This window comes from Grampus griseus, assembly GCF_964374135.1.
Source record: "Grampus griseus genome assembly, chromosome: 6".
Lineage (NCBI taxonomy): Eukaryota > Metazoa > Chordata > Mammalia > Artiodactyla > Delphinidae > Grampus > Grampus griseus.
In genome coordinates, this window is record NC_139000.1 from 5007843 (window position 1) to 5027334 (window position 19492).

Below are 19492 nucleotides of genomic sequence, written 5' to 3' on the forward strand. Positions count from 1 at the left end.
ACTGGATGTAAACAACACCTGCCAAAAAAAGCTCTAAAGACACAAAGGAACCGTGGAAAGAGCGCAGGAGATGACCTCCTTTTTCCAGTTGGTCCTGCAGTGAGATTCACCCCCCATTCCACATGGAGATGAGCTCAAAGCACGCTGGGAGAATCAACTCAATGACTGGAGGGGAAGTCCTGCCTGCCTCCTGGGTGGCCCCGGCCCCCGCCCCACCAGAGCACTCCCACCACGTCCGCAGTCGAAGGGCCTGAGACTCTGGAAAGCAGCTGACCCGCCAGCGCTCTTCCGTGGCCCACGCATTTCTGATTTCAACTTAGAAACACATGTTTAATACTCCAGGGCTCGCTGACGACTTGCGAGAGGTGCTTGCTTCAAGTCTGCTACGTTCTCCAGAAGGCCTTCCCTGACCACTGGAACCCAGGCTGAGCTGGGCTCGACGTCTCGGTGGGCTCCCACCAGACCCCCTTAAGTAGCCCCATCGCTCATCCTACACGTGCTGACGGAGTGCCCTCTGTGTGAGACACAGAGCACAGGGAGGAACAGAAGCAAAAGAATCTGCTTCATGTGACACTCATTCACTCCACCGGGGCAGAGGGACAATTCAATAAATTTAAAAATAAAATCTATTTCCAAGTTGTCGCCCATCGATAGATGAATGGATAAAGAAAATGTGGAGTGTGTGTGTGTAACGAAATATTATTCAGCCTTAAAAAGGAATGGAATCCAGACACACATCACAACAACACAGATAGATGAACTTGAAAAATTATGCTAGGTAAAAGAAGCCATTCACCAAAGGACAAAGATTGGATAATTCCACTTATCTGAGGGACCCAGACTAATCGAACTCATAGAGACAGAAAGTGAAATGACACTTGCCAGGGCCTAGGGCAGGGGGAATGGGTGGCGGGGGGGCGGCGGGTATTTAATAGGTGCAGAGTTTCAATTTACTGAGATGATAAAGTTCTGGAGATGGACAGTGGTTGCACAACACTGTGAATGTACTTAATGCCACTGGACTGTACACTTAAAAATGGTTAAAATGATAAATTTTATGTTATGTGTATTTTACCACAATAAAATAATTGTTTAAAAAAACTGTAAAGTTGTGAAAAGAGTTGTAAAGAAAAGCCAGAGGGGGGACTTCCCTGGTGGTCCAGTGGTTAAGACTCCACGCTCCCAATACAGGGGGGCCAGGTTCGATCCCTGGTCAGGGAACTAGATCCCACACGCCACAAGAGTTCGCATGCCACAACTAAAGATCCCGCATGCCCGCAACTAAAGATCCTGCATGCCCGCAACTAAGATCCCGCGTGCCGCAACTAAGACCCAATGCAGACAAATAAATATTTTAAAAAAGAAAAAATAGAAAAGCAACAGGGTTAAGAAAGATGATGCAACAGGCGGGTGATGATGGAGTTGGGCTGAGGAGCTCCCGAAGGCCTCTGTAAGGAGGTGCTTGCCTCCCCGCACCGGACCATGAGCTCCTGAGGAACACAAGTGGGGCATCCACATCTGCGTCCCCAGGACAATAAACGTTTAAGTCAAGACACTCGTCCAGACTCATACCAGGAAATGGAGTAAGACCCCAAGCCCCACTCATCAAAAGGCCTGGCCAGGACTGAGACACCCAGAACTCAGTGGTCCATGAAGGAGGCTGCCTTGTGCCCAAGGCTGAAGATGGAGTGACCAAGGAGGAAACTGGTGCTGCCCCAGAGAGAGCCAAAGCAGGGGCCTGCACACCCTCCGACCGGGAAATTCCACTTGCGGGAAATAATCAGCAATGTGAACCCAAGGTTTACGTGCAAGGATGCTCCCTAAAGTTATGTTTATAATAACAAAAAATGGGTAACAACCACCTAAACGTCTAATAACAGAGAATTAAGCAAATCATGGCATATCCATATAATAGCAATTATTAAAAAATCATCTTTCAGTAACTTAGAGAAACATACTATAACATTAAGAGGAACTATGATCCGTAAATAGTGTATATAGTATATTTTTCTAATTTTGAAAAAAAACCCATAAAATCAAAGGAAAGAAATACACCAGTCTTAATGCAGGTATCTCTGGATGGTGAAGTTACAGGTGATTTTTGTTTTTATTTTTGTCTTTATACTTCTCAGTATTTTGCAAATTTTTTTTCAGTGAAAATGTTCCTTTTATGAATGGGGAAAAACGCACCGTGTCTGGCCGATGTTCGGCAGTGACTTCTAAAAGCAATACATACTGCTTCTGCACCACCACAAGGAGAAAAAGGCTGGTGGTTTTCTTGAAAGGAGGAAGAAAGGATACAGAGCAGAGCTACAAAACCAGCTGTAGAGGTGAGAGCGGAAAGAAGTCATCTGAAAAAGAATGTGAAGGACCAGGACAGCCAGCAGCTTTAGACCGCACTTTGCCCACAGACACCTCCTGCTGCACGCACAAGCTTCACAAGCCAACCACGCTGCTGGCACCTTACAGAGCAACCCAGCCCTCAGCTCAGGCCACACGGAAAAAAATGAAACAAAAAATCAACAAGTACAGTTAAGAACAAACTCGACCAAGACTTTTGGCTCAAGTCACGAGGGCAGGCCTCCCTCCCCGAGCAGACTCCGACGTGCCACCCACAGAGACTCGGTGATATCACCGACAGGTCTGGGAGGAGGCCGGTCCAAACGGCACTTTGTACACCCAAAAGCTTGTCATAAACAGTTTTATTTCACCAGAAGGCTTACCACCTCTCACCTCGCTCTCATCTCCAGCACCACAGGCCACGCCTTTTTTTCTTTGAAATATAGCTGATTTAAAGTATGTGTTAGTTTAAGGGGTACGGCAAAGTGATGTAGTTATATATATTTTCCTTTTTCAGATTATTTTCCATTATACACTATTACAAGATATTGAATGTAGCTCCCTTTGATATACAGTAAATCCTCGCTGTTTATCTATTTTTTTAATTGAAGTATAGTTGCTTTACAGTATTGTTAGTTTTAGGTGTACAGGAAAATGACTCAGTTATACATACATATATTTTTCAGATTACGCCCTTATTTATTTGTTCAAATGACAGACCCAAGGTTCCCAAGTCTGTACAAGCCCCAGAAAAGGATCTTCAGAAAGAAATCAAGTTATGATTGGAAAAGAAGATAGTCTAGTTTGCCCTGACTAAAATATGAGATTTCAGGACACAAACCCCGACAGATCTCTGCTGGAAATTTTATTCTTCAGAGGGAAACGCATCGCTTTAAAATCTAGTGTAGATGGGCCTATTTAACACCTGCCCACCCATAACAAGATACGCACATTTGAAAGTAGAGAAGCCTCATTATCAAATTTAGAAATACGTGTACTGGCCCAACTGGCCTGTTCTGGTTTGAAACAGAAACAAACACAGAAATGAACAATCCTAAACCAGCAGAATAAAGAGACATACAACCAGCATACAGCCATTAGCAACATGAGTCAGTACTTTGTGCAAGGCAAAAAAAAAAAAAAAAAAAAATCCTGAAAGCACAATAAAATAATCCTTCAGGAAAAAAAGAAGTGAAATTTAAAAGGGGGTGGGGGGATGGACCAACCAAAAGGCATAACAAACATCCCGCTGGGCTCCAGGCAACTACACTGCGCTGGAACTGGTTCTGACTTGCCATTCCTGAAATTCCTCTCTCCCAAGGTCTTCCGGCTCTTCCTTCCCCAGGCTCTCCTTTAACCGTTTGCACTTGAAGGAGCCCGGAGAGGACCCAGAATGTTGCAGGGCATGACAGGCCCCTCCACCATGCAAGCAGCATTAGGGAGCCAGTGGTAACTGAAATTCACAGGTAATCAAAAAGGCTTATGGGAGACGGAGCTAATTCATCACCTCCCCTAACCAACCAGCTAACCAACAGTGCAGAGCCAGACTGAAATCACATATAAAGAATGGGCCAAGAGGCAGGAAGCAGGAAAAGGATGACCTGACCCGCTAGAATGTCGCAGTCACACAGCCAGGAGGAGGTTCCAAGGAGGTTTAAAAAACACAACACGACACAACACAACACAACCAAGATGTCTGCGGGAATGCCAAAATGAACCAAAACAAATTTCCCACTAAACTGCAGAACCACCGTGTGTCCAAGCAGAGTTGTCTCCAAGGCCCTTTACAAACAGCTACAGGTTTGGCCCAGAGGTAACCTGGGCCTCAGCCCTCACCCATGACCAAGGCTGGGTCAGTCTCCCTGAGTATTAGCCTGTCCTTCCTATGGTCTCCCGTAAACAGCACACACCCCAGATTTGGCTGGGTAGCCTAGCTCTTCTAGGCCATTCTGGTGCTTCCAGGCAAAATCAAAACGTTAGCTGCGGATAGAATTTGAGGTGGTTCCACCAACCAAGGTAACAGGAGAAAAAGATCAGGAACTAGGAGAAAAAACCCAGAAAACTAGGTAACCGAAAACATACATTTTCATCATCCTCCCGTGGACGGAAGTGCTTTGCTGCAAATAGTATGTGAGGCTCTCAAGGGACCCAACAGATACCCAAGGCAAGACTTAATTATTCCCATTTTACAGACGCAGGAGCTGAGACTGAAACTTGTGTACGGTAACCCAATGAGGACCAGACTCCAGGCTCCAAGAGACACACTTGCCCAAACAAGCAAATGATTTTTTGCCATCCCCAAAGGAAAACAGTTATCCTCAAGAGGCAGAGACTCCCTGGGCCTCTGCTTGTTGTCCTTAGCATCTAGTATCTTGTACTGTTCTGCTGTGCCTTAACCCGAGCTGAAGGAACAGCCTCAGAAGAGGCAGGCACCTCGGATCCAAGGACAGAGACCTACCACCACACAGCCCAGGTCTATGTAGTCCTTGAGGGCTCCAAATACTGCTCTTTCCCATCCTTGTCTCCCCACAGAGGCCCAGCACGGAATAAGCAAGAACCCAGTGATGTTTTGTGCCCTGAAGTCTTCCCCTGGCCATGCCTTAGCCCAGCACCTGTGGCATCCACCTGACGGCTCAGCACAACGGGTGGCACCACAAGTGGCTAACTTCCACCCTAAGACTTGATGGCAGGCATACAAACAGCCACAGGAGAAGCAACTATTAAGCACCAACTGTGTAGCAGGCCCTCTTCTAGGTCCTTCAACCATCTTCAGGGGGAGGATGCAATGTCCCTACGTATGCCAATGAAGGCTCCGAGAATTCCAGAGCTCTCCGACAGAAGCAGGATTTGCACCCCAAAGCCTGGGCCTCCCCAGTCCCTCCTTCCACCACAGCACTGCGCACACTGGGCTAGATGGCTGCAATTGTATTCGGAGAAACCACGCTAAGACTTCAAACGGATGATTACAAAAACCAAAGTAGATTATAATATACAAAGCATTTAAAATGTATACCAAACCTTAAAGGGAAAAAAAAAAAATCTCAGGGGCAATTTAACAATCCTGTAAACCAAAGCCTTCTAAAGGTTTCTCCCGGGCAGCCATTTAGCAAATGACACACTCCGGAGAGCCTCCCCCAGCCCTTCTCCCACTTCCTTCAAGCGAACCATTCCCCTGAAAAACACCTCCTCGGCTTGCCTAAGGTGGGCTCGGACCTCCCACGATATTTAGAAAGAGGGAGAAAAGAAAAGGAAAAAAACGCCTTCCAATTTTATGTAGGCAAATACACTCTTCAGAGACCCGCGATTTCAACAGTGCTAGGTTTTACTTAGAAGGCAGAGGTAGGGAAAAAAAAAAAAGAAAGGAAAGGAGGAAAAAAAACCCATCTGGCAGGCCCTGAGCAGCGACATCCTGTTTATTATTAAACATTTTCAGCAACAGAGCATTAAGTGTTTTGAAAATAATCCTCTTCTTCCCGCACTCAAACCGCGGCCGTCTGGGCGGCTGTTAACCCCCCGTCCCTGGCACACAGGCCAGCCACCCCTGACCATCAACTTCGGGGACACCCGGGGGGACCCGAAAAGGCTAGGCGACTCCAACCCCGACCGCAGGCCCCGAGGGTCGCCGCGACCCCGGCTCTGCAACCCGGAGCCGCTCTCGCTAGGAAGCAAGATGGGGCCGGGCGGCAGGAAACCAGCCCCGACGCCCCCGACCGCCGAGGCATTCGCGGCCGCCGGAATGAGGGGCGGAAAGGCGACTCCGGGGGCTCCGGGGACCTGTCCGCCCCGACGGCCCCTCCCCCGGAGGCACCCAGCCGCGCTGCGCCCAGGCCCGGCCCCGGGGTGCGGGGGCTGCGGGCCCGGCGGGGGGAGCGGCCCGACCCCGCAGTCAGCCGAACCCAAGCCGCGCGGCGCCGCCACAACAATGGCGAGCTGGCCGCCCGCCGCCCCCCGGCCGCCCCCGGCCCGGCCCCGCGGGCCAACGGCGGCGGCGCGGGGCGGGCCGAGCCCGGTGCTCGCGGACAAAGGTCGGCCGGGCCCGGGCGCCGCTGTCAGTCAGCCGCCGCCGAGACAAAGCCGGCCGGGCCGCGCCGCCTCCATCTTAGCGCCGCGCCCGCCGCCGCCGCCGCCGCCCCGGCCCCGCGCCGCCCCGCGCCCCAGGCCCACCTGGTCTGATTCCGCGGGCGCGACTGGGCCGGGCGATGGCGGTCGGGCGGCGGTCGGGCGCGGAGGCGGCGGGATGGCGGCGGATTGCGAGGCGGCGGCGCGGCTGCTAGCTCGCTCCCTCCCTCCCGGGCTCGCTCGTCGCTCGCTCGCTGGAGCCTCGGAGCCTATGTCTAGCCGCTCGTCTCCCTCTCGCGCTCGGCTCCCCGCCCCCCGCCTGCCACCGCCCCCGCCTCCTCCTGGCGCCGCCGCCGCCGCCCGCAGCCGCGCCTCGGCCAGCGCAGCGCCCCCTGCCGCGCCTCCCGGGATCCGCGACGCCCGCCCCGCCCCCGGGCCCGTGAGGAGGCTGGGGTCCCGGGAGGGGGAGGGGTATGAGAGATGGGAGACCTGGGAGGGGGAGGGGCTCGCGGGAGGGGGCCAGGGGACGGAGCCGGGAAAAGGGGCCTGGGAAGAGGACCCGGGGTGGGGGCCCTAGAAGGGGCCCGCGGAGAGAAGGGGGAGGGATCCGTGGGGTGGGGGGGGCGGGGAAGGGGAGGAGGCCCAGTGAAGGGGGTTGGGGCGAGAGGCGGGGAGAGAGGTCCGGAAGAAGGGGGGCTAGGCTGGAGGGGGCCGGGGCGGGTGAGGCCCTGACGCAGGGAGGGTTAGGAAGGGAGGGGTGAGAGCCCGGATCTCCGCCCCCTCCCCTTGCAGAACCGCAGCGCCTGCTGCCAGACCGTGAGCCCGGATCTTGTTAAAATACGTATTTGATGGAAGCACGGAAAGGAAACTGAAGTAATAATACATTGTTACTTCAAAAGCAAGGTTGTTGCACAGTCTAGATACTTTATTCCATTTTCGTAAGATGAAACATAATAAACCAATTCCCTTGAGTGTTTGTGTATTTGTGTGAATGCAAGACAAAAGGTCAGGGAGAATGCGCTCTGCTCTTGGTTACCTCTGCGGTGTGAGGTCGCGAGGGCTGAGGGGGATACTCACTTTTTAATTCTAGATGCTTTGGCAATTAGGAAAACAAACGATTTGAAAAAGCAAAGACAAAAAGAAACGTATCTGGAGCCTGGAATCCAAATCATTTCTGGCAATTGTCCATATACACCGTAAACACCAACGGTGAACGCCAGCCGCAGGGGAGTGGTTGGTCTCATTTAATCCCAACTCGGTGGCAGATATTATTGTTCCAGTTCACAGGTGAGGAATGGAGACTCTGAGAGGTTAAGTAACTTGCCTGAGGCCACACAGTCAGACCTGGGAGGAAAGTTAACCCATTTCAGCCTGAGTAGGACTACGGTTAATGTTATGGTTAGCACTGAGCAAGGTGCCTGGCACACAGTAGGCGCTCAATAAATGTTTGAATGTAGTTGGGGACTTCCCTGGTGGTTCAGTGGTTAAGAATCTACCTTCTAATGCAGGGGACGCGGATTCCATCCCTGGTCTGGGAGCTAAGAGCCCACATGCAGTGGGGCAACTAGAGAAGATCCCGCATGCCGCAACTAAGACCCTACGCAGCCCAATAAATAAATAAATAAAAATGAATATATTTTTTTAATATTTGAGTATTGTTGAATGGAGGAATGAGTGTCTGGCCCTTGACCTTGTTGGCTGGGAGGTAAGGGACTCTGGAACTCTTTAAGAACCAGGAGGTTACCTCTTTTTATTATCTGGTGAGAGAGAACCAAAAAAAAGATGAAAAGTTTGGAGGGCTTTGAGTGCTCTGAAAGACAGGTGAGGAAATATTACAGATGGCAAGCAGAGAGAAAGTCAAGTGGACAAGTGTTCTGCTCTGGTGGCAGATCGAGAAGGGGAGTGACGCCCTCTGGGGACAGCAAACGCTGCTAAGTCCGTGGGATTTAAATGGCAGCGGGTGCTTCACTTGTACCACAAACCCCAGGTTTTGTCACGGATTCAGGAAATCATTCTCATTCTGCACTTCTCTGGGGTGACAACAGCCACGATGATGGGTACTGTTTATTGAGCACTTTTCCCAGCTGGGCAGGCTGCTAGGCACTTTACAAGAGATAATTCAATGCTTGGGAGACAGTTATTATTGTTCCCACTTTAGGGTTAAGGAAATCGAGGTCACTAATGGCATAGGTGGTGGAACAAGGATTTGAACCCAGCAGTGCTACTCTGACGTTTGAGCCTTTCCTGGGGAAAACAAGGCTAAGATGCTGGGGCAGGTAGGGGGGCTGTTGTCTGTGATCTGATGCCGTCAACCGGGGCTGGCACCTGGGATTTCTCTAGGACTGTGAAGGTGCCCGTCTAAGCTCTCCCAGAACTCAGGACCCAGAGAGGACAGAGATAGGAAAGAGGAGGAAGAGAGCTGAGCATGAAGGCTGGACCAAGGCTGGACCTTGGGGTCATTTAGCTCCAAGAGACTGCCTGCGATGCAGAGAGGGACATTCAAGGAGACGGTTTCATTTCATTAAAGTTATTAAAAAGTAAACAGCACTACCCAGGGTTGGAACACTGAAAGGAGGTATGGAATGAGTGCACCGAGCAGGGCAAAGCTGGGGAGAGCTGGCATGAACCAATGGGCAAGAGTTTGTTCAGTTTAGGCTGTTTTTTTCTTCTGCTGCTTTTACATATCAGGAAACTTGCAGCTCTGCCCGTGAGTGGAGAAATCTCTTTGGACCCCCAAACTGAGCCCTAGGGAGAATTTCATCTATCTCTCACAGCAAATTACAGATTTCTTGAATACATAATTTTATCTGTCCCAAAATGTGATCACTGTTTTTTGTTACATTGAAATTTAATATTTTTGCATAATACTTATAAATATATTTCTTGGGACTTCCCTGTTTGTGGCACAGTGGTTAAGAATCCTCCTGCCAATGCAGGGGACAAGGGTTTGAGCCCTGGTCCAGGAAGATTCCCACATGCCGTGGAACAACTAAGCCCGTGTGCCACAACTACTGAGCCTGCGCTCTAGAGCCCGCGAGGTGCAACTACTGAGCCTGCGAGCCGCAACTACTGAAGCCCGTGCGCCTAGAGCCCGTGCTCCGCAACAAGAGAAGCCACCGCAATGAGAAGCCCGCGCACCGCAACGAAGAGTAGCCCCCCTCTCGCCACAACTAGAGAAAGCCCACGTGCAGCAACGAAGACCCAATGCAGCCAAAAATAAATTAATTAATTAAAAAAATACTTTTAAATATATTTCTTTATTCATGATTTTCTTTTTTAAAACCATGTTATGGCTAGATATGGATCTCCTTTGCATTAATTTCACGTGGAATATGGGAAGCCCTGTCATTGGTCAGATTCAGGTCTTATTTTTCCTTTCACTCCTTTGGAAATTTGCCTCCCTTTATGCTCCCTCCCTTCTCTCTCTCTTTCTTTCTCTTTCTCTGCTTTTTTCTTCTCTAGCCCCCACTGGACACTCCAACATTCCCTCGATCACAGCCCCAGTCTTGCCTATGGTCGTCATTTTTATACATATCTGTGTCCCCTACAAGACTAGGAGCTCATCCAAATAGACTCACTGAATTATTCATTTTTTAATTCCCCAGCACCTGGACCACAATCTGTGACACTTCGTAGGTGCTTAATGAAAGATGATTGAATGAAACAAGAAAAAAAATGAAGGGAGAGAGAATCTTGAGACTCTCAGAGAAAGAATTTGACCTCTGCTAGTGCTCTGTCCAGTCCCAGCCTCAAAAGAAAGCCAGAAAAGCTTTCCCTCATCAATCCACTGCCTGGAGAGTCTAAGATTTTGCTGGGTTTCTTTCATCCCTCCATCAAGAATACTCCCCTTTTATTGAGCACTTTCAGGTAAGGAAATGAAAACACAGATTCAGTGATTTGCCTCAGTTCCCACAGGGAACTGGTGACAGAGCTGAGTAGGAAGGAGAACGCACATTTGTTGAGGGTTTGTTGTGGCTGCACCCACTTTCTGTATATCCCAGGCTCTTCACCATGATTTTGCGAGTTAGGGTCTATATCAACCCCATTTTACAGATCAATCGGTTGAGGCTACCGGATCTTCACCCACCACCGCCTGGCTGTCAGATGGATAGGAGAGCCTCTCTGGCCATCCAGACCTCAGAAAGCTCTGGCAAATCAGTGTCCGACTGAAGGGAAGGGAAGCGGAGGACCACTAGACACTGACCACAAATAGGGAGCCAGCCTTAAAAGCGCTGGTCCAGCCCAGAGCCTGGGGGCAGCCCCCGCCGCCTCTCCTGGGGGCCCCATCTAGCTTCAAGGCCAAGCCGCCCTTCAGCCACTCAGAGCCTGCATCTTGTCCACAGCATGGCCATGCACACCACCCACAGGCTCCAGCAAGCACAGAGGCCCAGCCAGCTCACCTCAGCTCACCTCCTCAGTGGGTGTCCAAGCTAAAGCCAGAATCAGGCACTGGGTCTATGCCTTTCCCCTGGACTTGCCCCCAGCATGGAACCATGGTTTAAAAAAAGTGCGGGAGTTGGAGTCAGACGGACCTGAGTTAGATTCTGTCTCTATCCTCATTTACTGTGTGTCTTTAGACAAGTGCCTCTGATTTGTTGAGCCTCTGAAAATTGGGGAAGAGGTCTGTCGTGAGAAGTTGAATGAGATGACGTATACTGGCTGTTGGCACAAGCTGGCATCTAGTGAGCATTCAGCACATGTTGGTTCTTACTGTTATTCCTTTTTCATCTCAGACACATTGGAGCTTCCCTTGTCAGTGATCACTTGCTGTGTAACGAACAGCCCCAAAACTTAGTGGCTTGAAACAACAAATTGTAATTTCTCACCACTTGGTGGTGTTTTGGAAGGGTCTTCTCTTCCACCTTGTACTGACAGGGGTCACTCATGCTGCTGCACTGTCTCTTCCACCATGAGGTGTCTCGTGCTCCAGGATTCTCCTTGTGGCCTCTCTCTCCAGCAGAACAGTCTGGGTTTCCTTATAGCATGGCAACTGGCTTCCAAAGGAGTGTACGTGGAAGCTGACAGGCCTCTTAGGAGTGCATTCTGTCAGTCAAAGTGAGTCACAGGGCTACCTCAGAACTCCCCCACCCCCACTGCCAATGGAGGGAGCAGCATATGTATACAGAGAGGGGAAGGCTGATGGCAGATTATTTGTAGATAATCTTTCTGGTTCTCAGGACCTTCTGTGCTTCCCCACCCCATGTCTTATCCAAACCTCCACTCATTCTAAGGAAGACATTCCATCTGACTGCAAAAAATATTTACTGAGATCTAGTATGGCAAGACCAGTCAGAGTGCTGAGAAATGGCAAGATGAGAAATAAATCATCTGGGACATCCCTAGTGGTCCAGTGGTTAAAAATCCACCTTCTAATGCAGGGGATGCAGGTTTGATCTCTGGTCAGGGAACTAAAATCACACATGCCGCAGGGCAACTAAGCATGTGCACTCTAGAGCCCGCATGCCACAACTAGAGAGCCCACAAGCTGCAACGAAGATCTCGGTGCCACAACTAAGACCCCATGCAGCCTAATTAATTAATTAATTAAAAATAAATAAATCATCCCTCTGTTCAAGAAACTTTAAGTTAAGGGGTTTTCAAAAAAAAAAAACCCAACAATAATAAAAACTGATTCATCAAGCTCTCACTACCTCCAGGTGTTACCAAGTCCAAGCTCCTACTGCTTGTGGCAAGACAGGACGATAAATCAAGACATGAGTTGTTGGGCCAAGAAATAGCGACTTTATCAAGAAAGCCAGCAGACCGAGAAGACGGTGGACTCGTGTCCCAAAGAACCATCTTGCCTGACTTAGAATTCACGCTTCTTTTATACTGAAAGGGGAAGGAGTAAAGTCAATATTTCCTGGTTCGGGTCAGCCTCCAGGAGGGTTGTGTTAATTTCTTCCTTCCTGCAGTCATTCTCAGGTGGGCCTGATCAGGATGTTTCCTGTGAGCTAAATAAAGATATTTTAGCTTAATGCTCATTACCTGGGAGGCAGGGTTCCCAGAGATGGGCCATGATGTATAATTTAAGCTTATAGGCAACATCCCTTTAGTGATCAACCTGTAATAGAATACAAAGTTTCTTTCCTATTACATAGGCATGGGCCCGAGCTGGGTCTGAATCGTTGGAGCCTGGCTCTGAGCTGGTCTAGTGCATCCTCCTGGCCTAGAACTGCAGTAACTTGCAGTACAATCTAGGAATGTGAGGCCTACAATTTGTGCAGTGATCGTATGTGCCAGGATTCCTGGATGGGCCTGCTCTCATACTCTCTGCACCTGTTCTCCAAAAGGCAATTGTACTAATGACAGAGAGTGTGAGTCCCAATTACAGTTCAGAAAATGTAGTCATCTTAACTGGAGGGAAAAAAGAATCCTATTCCGGGGAGAAATCGGTTCCAGCTGGGGAGGCTGGGGGAGCCTTCTTGGGGCAGGTGCTTTTGACACCAGGCTTTGAAGGAAGACTGGAGTTTCATCAGAGGAGACTGGGGAAGGACATTCCAGATGGAGGGACCAGCTTGAACAAAGGTCTGGAGATGGGAGCATCTGGGCACTGGGAGGGGACCACGGGCTGGCTGCTGGCCATCAGAAAAGTGGCCACATCCCAGGGAATGTGCATTCCAGTAGGAATGGGAGCCTTGAGGTAAAAATACGACACTTGGATCTGAACAGGCAGCAGGGGGCCCAGCGCAGACCTTGGCACTCACATCAAGGCGGACAGCATCTGGGTCTCAGCACCTGACACAGGTGGGCTTAAAAGCAAGGTCTCCTCTGCGGGGCTCATGCCAAAGGGAGTTCAGGACAGGGAATGCCGACAATTTCTCGTCACATCACACCTGAGTCTTAGGAATGTGCCCTCCATTTTCCTCTAAGGAGAAAGACCCAGGAAAAGGAGAGAGCCAAGACTGGGGAATAAAAGAAGTGTGAGGATAAGACTTAAAACTTGGCAAGGGCTTCCCTGGTGGCGCAGTGGTTGAGAGTCCGCCTGCCGATGCAGGGGACGCGGGTTCGTGCCCCGGTCCGGGAGGATCTCACATGCCGCGGAGCGGCTGGGCCCGTGAGCCATGGCCGCTGAGCCTGCGCGTCCGGAGCCTGTGCTCCGCAATGGGAGAGGCCGCAACAGTGAGAGGCCCGCGTACTGCAAAAAAAAAAAAAAAAAACAAAAAAAATAACTTGGCAACTTCGGGCAAGTAAAAGAAATCACCACCTTACACAGCAGAAGACGTTGGGCACCTCATTCCACTCCTTCTGCTCAACACTCGGTGTGATTGTTTTTCTGTATTATTTTATTTTGTATTGAAAATTTCGAATGTATATAAAAGTAGAAGGAATATTATTATGTCAGTGTATATCTCTAGAAAGGTAAAGATCTTTTAAATCAGGGGCTTCCCTGGTGGCGCAGTGGTTGACAGTCCACCTGTCGATGCAGGGGACGTGGGTTCATGCCCCGGTCCGGGAAGATCCCACATGCCGCGGAGCGGCTGGGCCCGTGAGCCATGGCCGCTGAGCCTGCGCGTCCGGAGCCTGTGCTCCGCAACGGGAGAGGCCACAACAGTGAGAGGCCCGTGTACCGCAAAAAAAAAAAAAAAAATTCACGAGACCATGATATCATAATCACACCTAAAACCCCCAGCATTTTTTTAACATTGTCAAATAACTCATGAGAGTTCAAAGTTGCCTGATTATATTGTTTCATGAAAACAAAACTTGGCAACTTCGGCTGAGAAAAGGCAGTGAAAAATTATTGAGGGATATGGCTTGGGAAGCGAAAGGAAAGAAGAAGCTCACTAAGGAGGGTCCTAAATAAAGGATGGGATGGCGAGTACCAGAAAGGCATCCCACCTGCTCCCCTTCTGTACCAATGGCAGAGTTCCCAAATTGTGGACCTCCTTCCCAAGGAACCATGTCAGAATCTTCCTCAACATGGAGCCCCCCGGGAAGCCATACCAACTGAGGGATATGACACGTGATGGGGAGGTGAGGATAAAGGTAGAATAAAGGAAGGTCACTGGCAGGAGAATTTAGGAATCAGGTCTTGCCCTCTGTGTCAGGATCCCAGAAATGTAGGTACTGGAGAAATAATAGATTTCAAAATATAACTTTCTATCATGAAAGGGAGAAGAAAACCCAAAATGGGAAAAAAATATTTGCAAACTATATATCTACATCCAGAATATCTAAAGAACACAACTCACTAACAAAAAGACAAACAACCCCATGAAAAAGTGGGTAAAGGACTTGAATAGACATTTCTCCAAAGATAAGCAAATGGCCAATAAGCAGATGAAAAGATGCTCAACGTCATTAGCCATCAGGGAAACGCAAGTCAAAACCACAGTGAGATACAACTTCACACCCACTAGGATGGCTATATGGAAAATAACAAGTGTTGGTGAGGATGGAGAGATACTAGAACCCTCATACATTGCTGGTGGGAATGTAAACTGGTGTGCCTGCTATGTGAAACAGTATGGTGGTTCCTCAAAAAGTTAAACATAGAATTATCACATGACCCAGCAATTCCACTCCTAGGTGTACACCTAAAGGAGTAGAAAACAGAGGTTCAAACAAAAACGTATACAGGAATGTTCATAGCAGCATTATTCACAATAGCCAAAAGACAGAAAGAACCCAGATGTCTGCCAACTGATGAGGGGATAAACAAAATGTGGTAGATTCATACTGAAATATTATTTAACCATTAAAAGGAAAGAAGTACTAGAACTTCCCTTGTGGCACAGTGGTTAAGAATCCACCTGCCAATGCAGGGGACACGGGTTCGAGCCCTGGTCCGGGAAGATCCCACATGCCACAGAGCAACTAAGCCCATGAGCTACAACTACTGAGCCTGTGATCTACGGCCCACGAGTCACAGCTGCTGAGCCCGCGTGCCACAACTAATGAAGCCACGCTCCTAGAGCCCATGCTCCGCAACAAGAGAAGCCACCTCAGTGAGAAGCCTGCACACTGCAACGAAGCGTAGACCCCGCTCGCCGCAACTAGAGCAAGCCCGCGCGCAGCAACGAAGACCCAACGCAGCCAAAGATAAACAAATTAATTAATTAATTTTAAAAAAAACTTTAAAAAATAAAAAAAGGGGAAAGAAGTTCTGTTACGTGCTATAACATGGATGAACCCTGAAAACTTTACACTAAGAGAAAGAAGCCATATACAAAAGGCCATATATTATATAATTCCATTTATACGAAATATCCCAAACAGGCAAAGCCATAGAGACAGGAAGCAGATTAGTGTTTGCCAGGGGCTGGGGGGAGGGGGGACGGGGACTGACCGCTTAATGGCTGTGGGATTTCCTTCTGGGATGATGAAACAGTTCTGGAACTAGAGAGGATGGTTGTACAACATGGCAAGTGTACTAAATGTCACGAAATTGCACACTTTAAAGTAGTTAAAATGGTCAATTTTATGTTATGTGTGTTTAACCACAATAAAAATAATCTCATTGAAATGGCACTTTTGCTGGTATCCTGGTCAGTTATGTTACCGTCATTTGTTCACGTGCGTTATCATTTAGAGTTCCAACCTTCCTGGTGATATTTAGGTTTTAAGGGAGATATACATTTTCTGTTTTTTTTGGTTTTTTTTTTGGCCGCGCTGCAGCTTATGGAATTTTAGTTCCCCAACCAGGGACTGAACCCAGGCCCTCAGCAGTGACAGCATGGCGTCCTAACCACGGGACCACCAGGGAGTTCCTTCTATTTCTAAAATGCTCACTTGTCTGGGTCCAAGGGGAAGTGGGGTTTGTGGAGCCAGCGACCCTTCATCCTGTGGCATCTGAGGAGGCTCCTGGGTCCCCATGTGGGTTTAGATGCCCCAATGATGACAAGGCTGCCAGGTTGAGGGGCAGTCAAGTGGATGGCAGATCTATACCTCAGTCTGAATAGCCATAGTTTGTCTTTCAGCTAAAAATGGTGGTCCCGGAGAACAGCAGCTAGTTCAGCGGGCAACTGAGTCATACAAGTCCTTTTCTTGGAGCCAACCATCGTACCTTGGTACACCTCAGAAAAGTGCCTTTTGTGTACTTCCCATTTTGTCGGACAAGATACTAAAAAGGTATGTCCTCAAGGGTTAAGCTTTAATAAAATCATTTTTACTGCTTCATCAGGGACATTCGAAAGTAGAACTGGCCTTCCTTTTTTCCTGCAAGAGCATGGCAATGAAGAATGCAATGGCTGGGGCTTCCCTGGTGGCGCAGTGGTTGAGAGTCCGCCTGCTGATGCAGGGGACACGGGTTCGTGCCCCGGTCCGGGAAGATCCCACATGCTGCGGAGTGGCTGGAGAGGCCACAACAGTGAGAGGCCCGCATACCGCAAAAAAAAAAAAAAAAAAAAAAAAAAAAAAGAATGCAATGGCTAATAGTACCATTTAGAGCCACTGCTTTGATTCATGCTAAGGGGCCAGCAGTTTTACCCACCAACCGTACAAGTGTCTACACAGTGAAAAAGGCAAATGATGTTTTAGTATTATTACGAAAATGGTTTTGACCCTTGCAGTTCCCTGAGAGGACCCCCCCAGGGGTCTGTAGACCACAATTTGGCAATTATCTCCCTAAGCATGTTTCTCTCCTGGTAATTTTTTTTTTTAATATTTATTTATTTATTTGGCTGCGCCGGGTCTTAGTTGCCGCACTCGGGATCTTCAGTTGCAGCGTGTGGAATCTTTTAGTTGCAGCATTCGGGATCTAGTTCCCTAAGGATCAAACCTGGGCCCCCTCCATGGGGAGCATGGAGTCTTACCCATTGAACCACCAGGGAAGTCCTTCTCCTGGTAATTTAAAAGCAGAACAGAGAAATCTACCCAGAAGAAGCAGGCTCATGTAGAGTTACTTTTTGAGCACATGATTCTTACTAGGTGCTCAATAAACACTTTTTGAATCTTGAGTAGTGGCTGCCACCTACAGGGCTTACTACAGGCGAGGTGTTGTGCTAAACATTTTACAAACATTGTCTCATTGGGTCTAGCATCCCCATTTGACAGATGTGAAAAGCAAGGATCAGAGAGGGTAAGGAACTAGCCAACACAGCTAAAGATGACCAGATCAGGAGTCAAACCCAGTTCTGTCTGACTTCAAACCATTGTGCCATACTAAATCTGTCTGGCAGAAAAATCTTTGGTCAAGAGTTAGATTGAGAAAAAGAGAGGAAAATAATTAGAGGAAAATTTAAGAAAGTTTTGGAAATAAGTTTGAATAACTAGGCTGCCTACATAAATCTATTGGTTATTTCCTAGCCAACAAACTCAATGAAGACATATGTGTCCCATTCGCCTGGGCCAGTGGGTTAGCAGCTAATTGCAAGGCTGGTCTAAAGAGGGTATATTAAGAATGATGGGGTACTTCCCTGGTGGTCCAGTGGTAAAGAATCCGCCTTACAGTGCAGGGGACTTGGGTTCGATCCCTGGTCAGGGAACTAAGATCCCACTTGCCGCGGGGCAGCTAAGCCTGCGTGCCTCAACTGGAGAAGAGAAAACCCGAATGCCACAACTAGAGAGAAGCCCGAGCGCCGCAATGAAGAGCCCTCGCGCTGCAACGAAAAATCCCATGTGCCTCAAGGGAGATCCTGCGTGCTGCAACTAAGACCCAACACAGCCAAAAATAAATTAAATAAATAAATCTTAAAAAACAAAAGAACGATGGGGAATTCCCTGGCGGCCCAGGGGTTAGGATTTGATGCTTTCACTGCCGTGGCCCGGGTTCAGTCCCTGGTTGGGGAACCAAGATCCGGCACAAGGGCTGGGCGTACAGGCCTTTTTCATGCCAGGGGAGGACTAGACACAAACAACAGCCAGAGGTAGAAAGACATGCCACTGGGGCCCAGGTGTGGAATCCAAAATGCAGCAAAAATAGTGAGACAATTGGACTGCCCTGGGCTGGGTCCCCACAGGTCAGGGGCCACACCTGCCAAAGTTCTTCTAGAGCAGCTAGGCTGCTCTCAGGCTTTTTTCCCTGAGAAGCTAAGCTGGATCACTCCTGAGGTTATACCCATTCTTTTCACCAGTGAAACACCAGCTGCTAGTCTTCCCAGGTGTTCGTTAATGCCTCGGGCCGAACTCCTTGGCCTTCTGGAATATGATCTGACCCCTACTGACCTCTCCAGGCTCATCTCTCACCTCCTCACTTTCCAGAGTCATAGCCTGCAGAATTGGTACCAACAGTTCCCTCTTCCTGGAAGAAACTGTCCCCAGCCCCACACAACCTCCTTTGCTCGGGGGAATCCTACTCAAACCTCAGGACTCAGGTTGGACTTCACCTCTCTCTCTCTCTCTTTTTTTTTTAATGTTCCCTGCTAATTATTTATCTATTTATTTTTAAATTTATTTTGTTTAGGCTGTGCTGCGCAGCATACAGGATCTTAGTTCCCTGACCAGGATTGAACCCGTGCCCCCTGCAGTGGAAGAGCAGAGTCCTAACCACCAGACCGCCAGGGAATTCCCATGGACATCACCTTCTTTAAGAGCCCTTTCCTGTTGCTACCCACCTCCAAACACCATATCTCCATTGCTTGTTAGGCACCATTACCAGGGATGTCAAGGCTCACAAGAAAGATATGATGCTCACAGAGCTTATGGGCCAGTGTTTTACATTCAAAATACTGCTTGTTGTCTTACTTGCCCACTAGGCTGTAAGCTCCTCTGGAATGGGATGGCGTTTGCATGTTCACTGCTATATCCCTGAATCTCACACCGGCACAGAGTACGAAGGAGCTCAATCAACATTTGCTAACTCAATGAGCAAATGCAAAAGGAATCCATAGAGGGTGTGGAGAAAAGGGAACCCTCCCACACTGATGGTGGGAATATAAATTGGTACAGCCACTATATAGAACAGTATGGAGGTTCCTCAAGAAACTTAAAATAGAGTTTCCATATGATGCAGCAATCCCATTCCTGGGCATGTATCTGGAAAAAACAATTAATTTGAAAAGATATGTGTACCCCGATGGTCACTGTAGCACTATTTACAACAGCCAAGACATGGAAGCAACCTAAGGGTCCATCGACAGATGAATCGATAAAGAAGATGTGGTAATTGCATACAATGGAATATTATTCAGCTGTAAACAAGAATGCAATA

General features: G+C 48.8%; 1 protein-coding gene across 14 annotated transcripts in view; it reads right to left on the reverse strand.

The window, feature by feature from the left end:
- The window catches only part of PRRC2B (proline rich coiled-coil 2B), a 139861-nt gene that overhangs the window by 82711 nt on the left and 37658 nt on the right, over positions 1 to 19492 (reverse strand). For 13 of the 14 annotated variants that reach the window (XM_082657065.1, XM_082657071.1, XM_082657062.1 and 10 more), the window contains exon 1: positions 6505 to 6640. The exons of the other annotated variant lie outside the window; for it this stretch is intronic. The gene's annotated coding sequence lies outside the window, so the exon portion shown is untranslated. Of the gene's footprint in view, positions 1 to 6504; positions 6641 to 19492 lie in introns of those variants that run through there. 14 annotated transcript variants of the gene reach the window in all.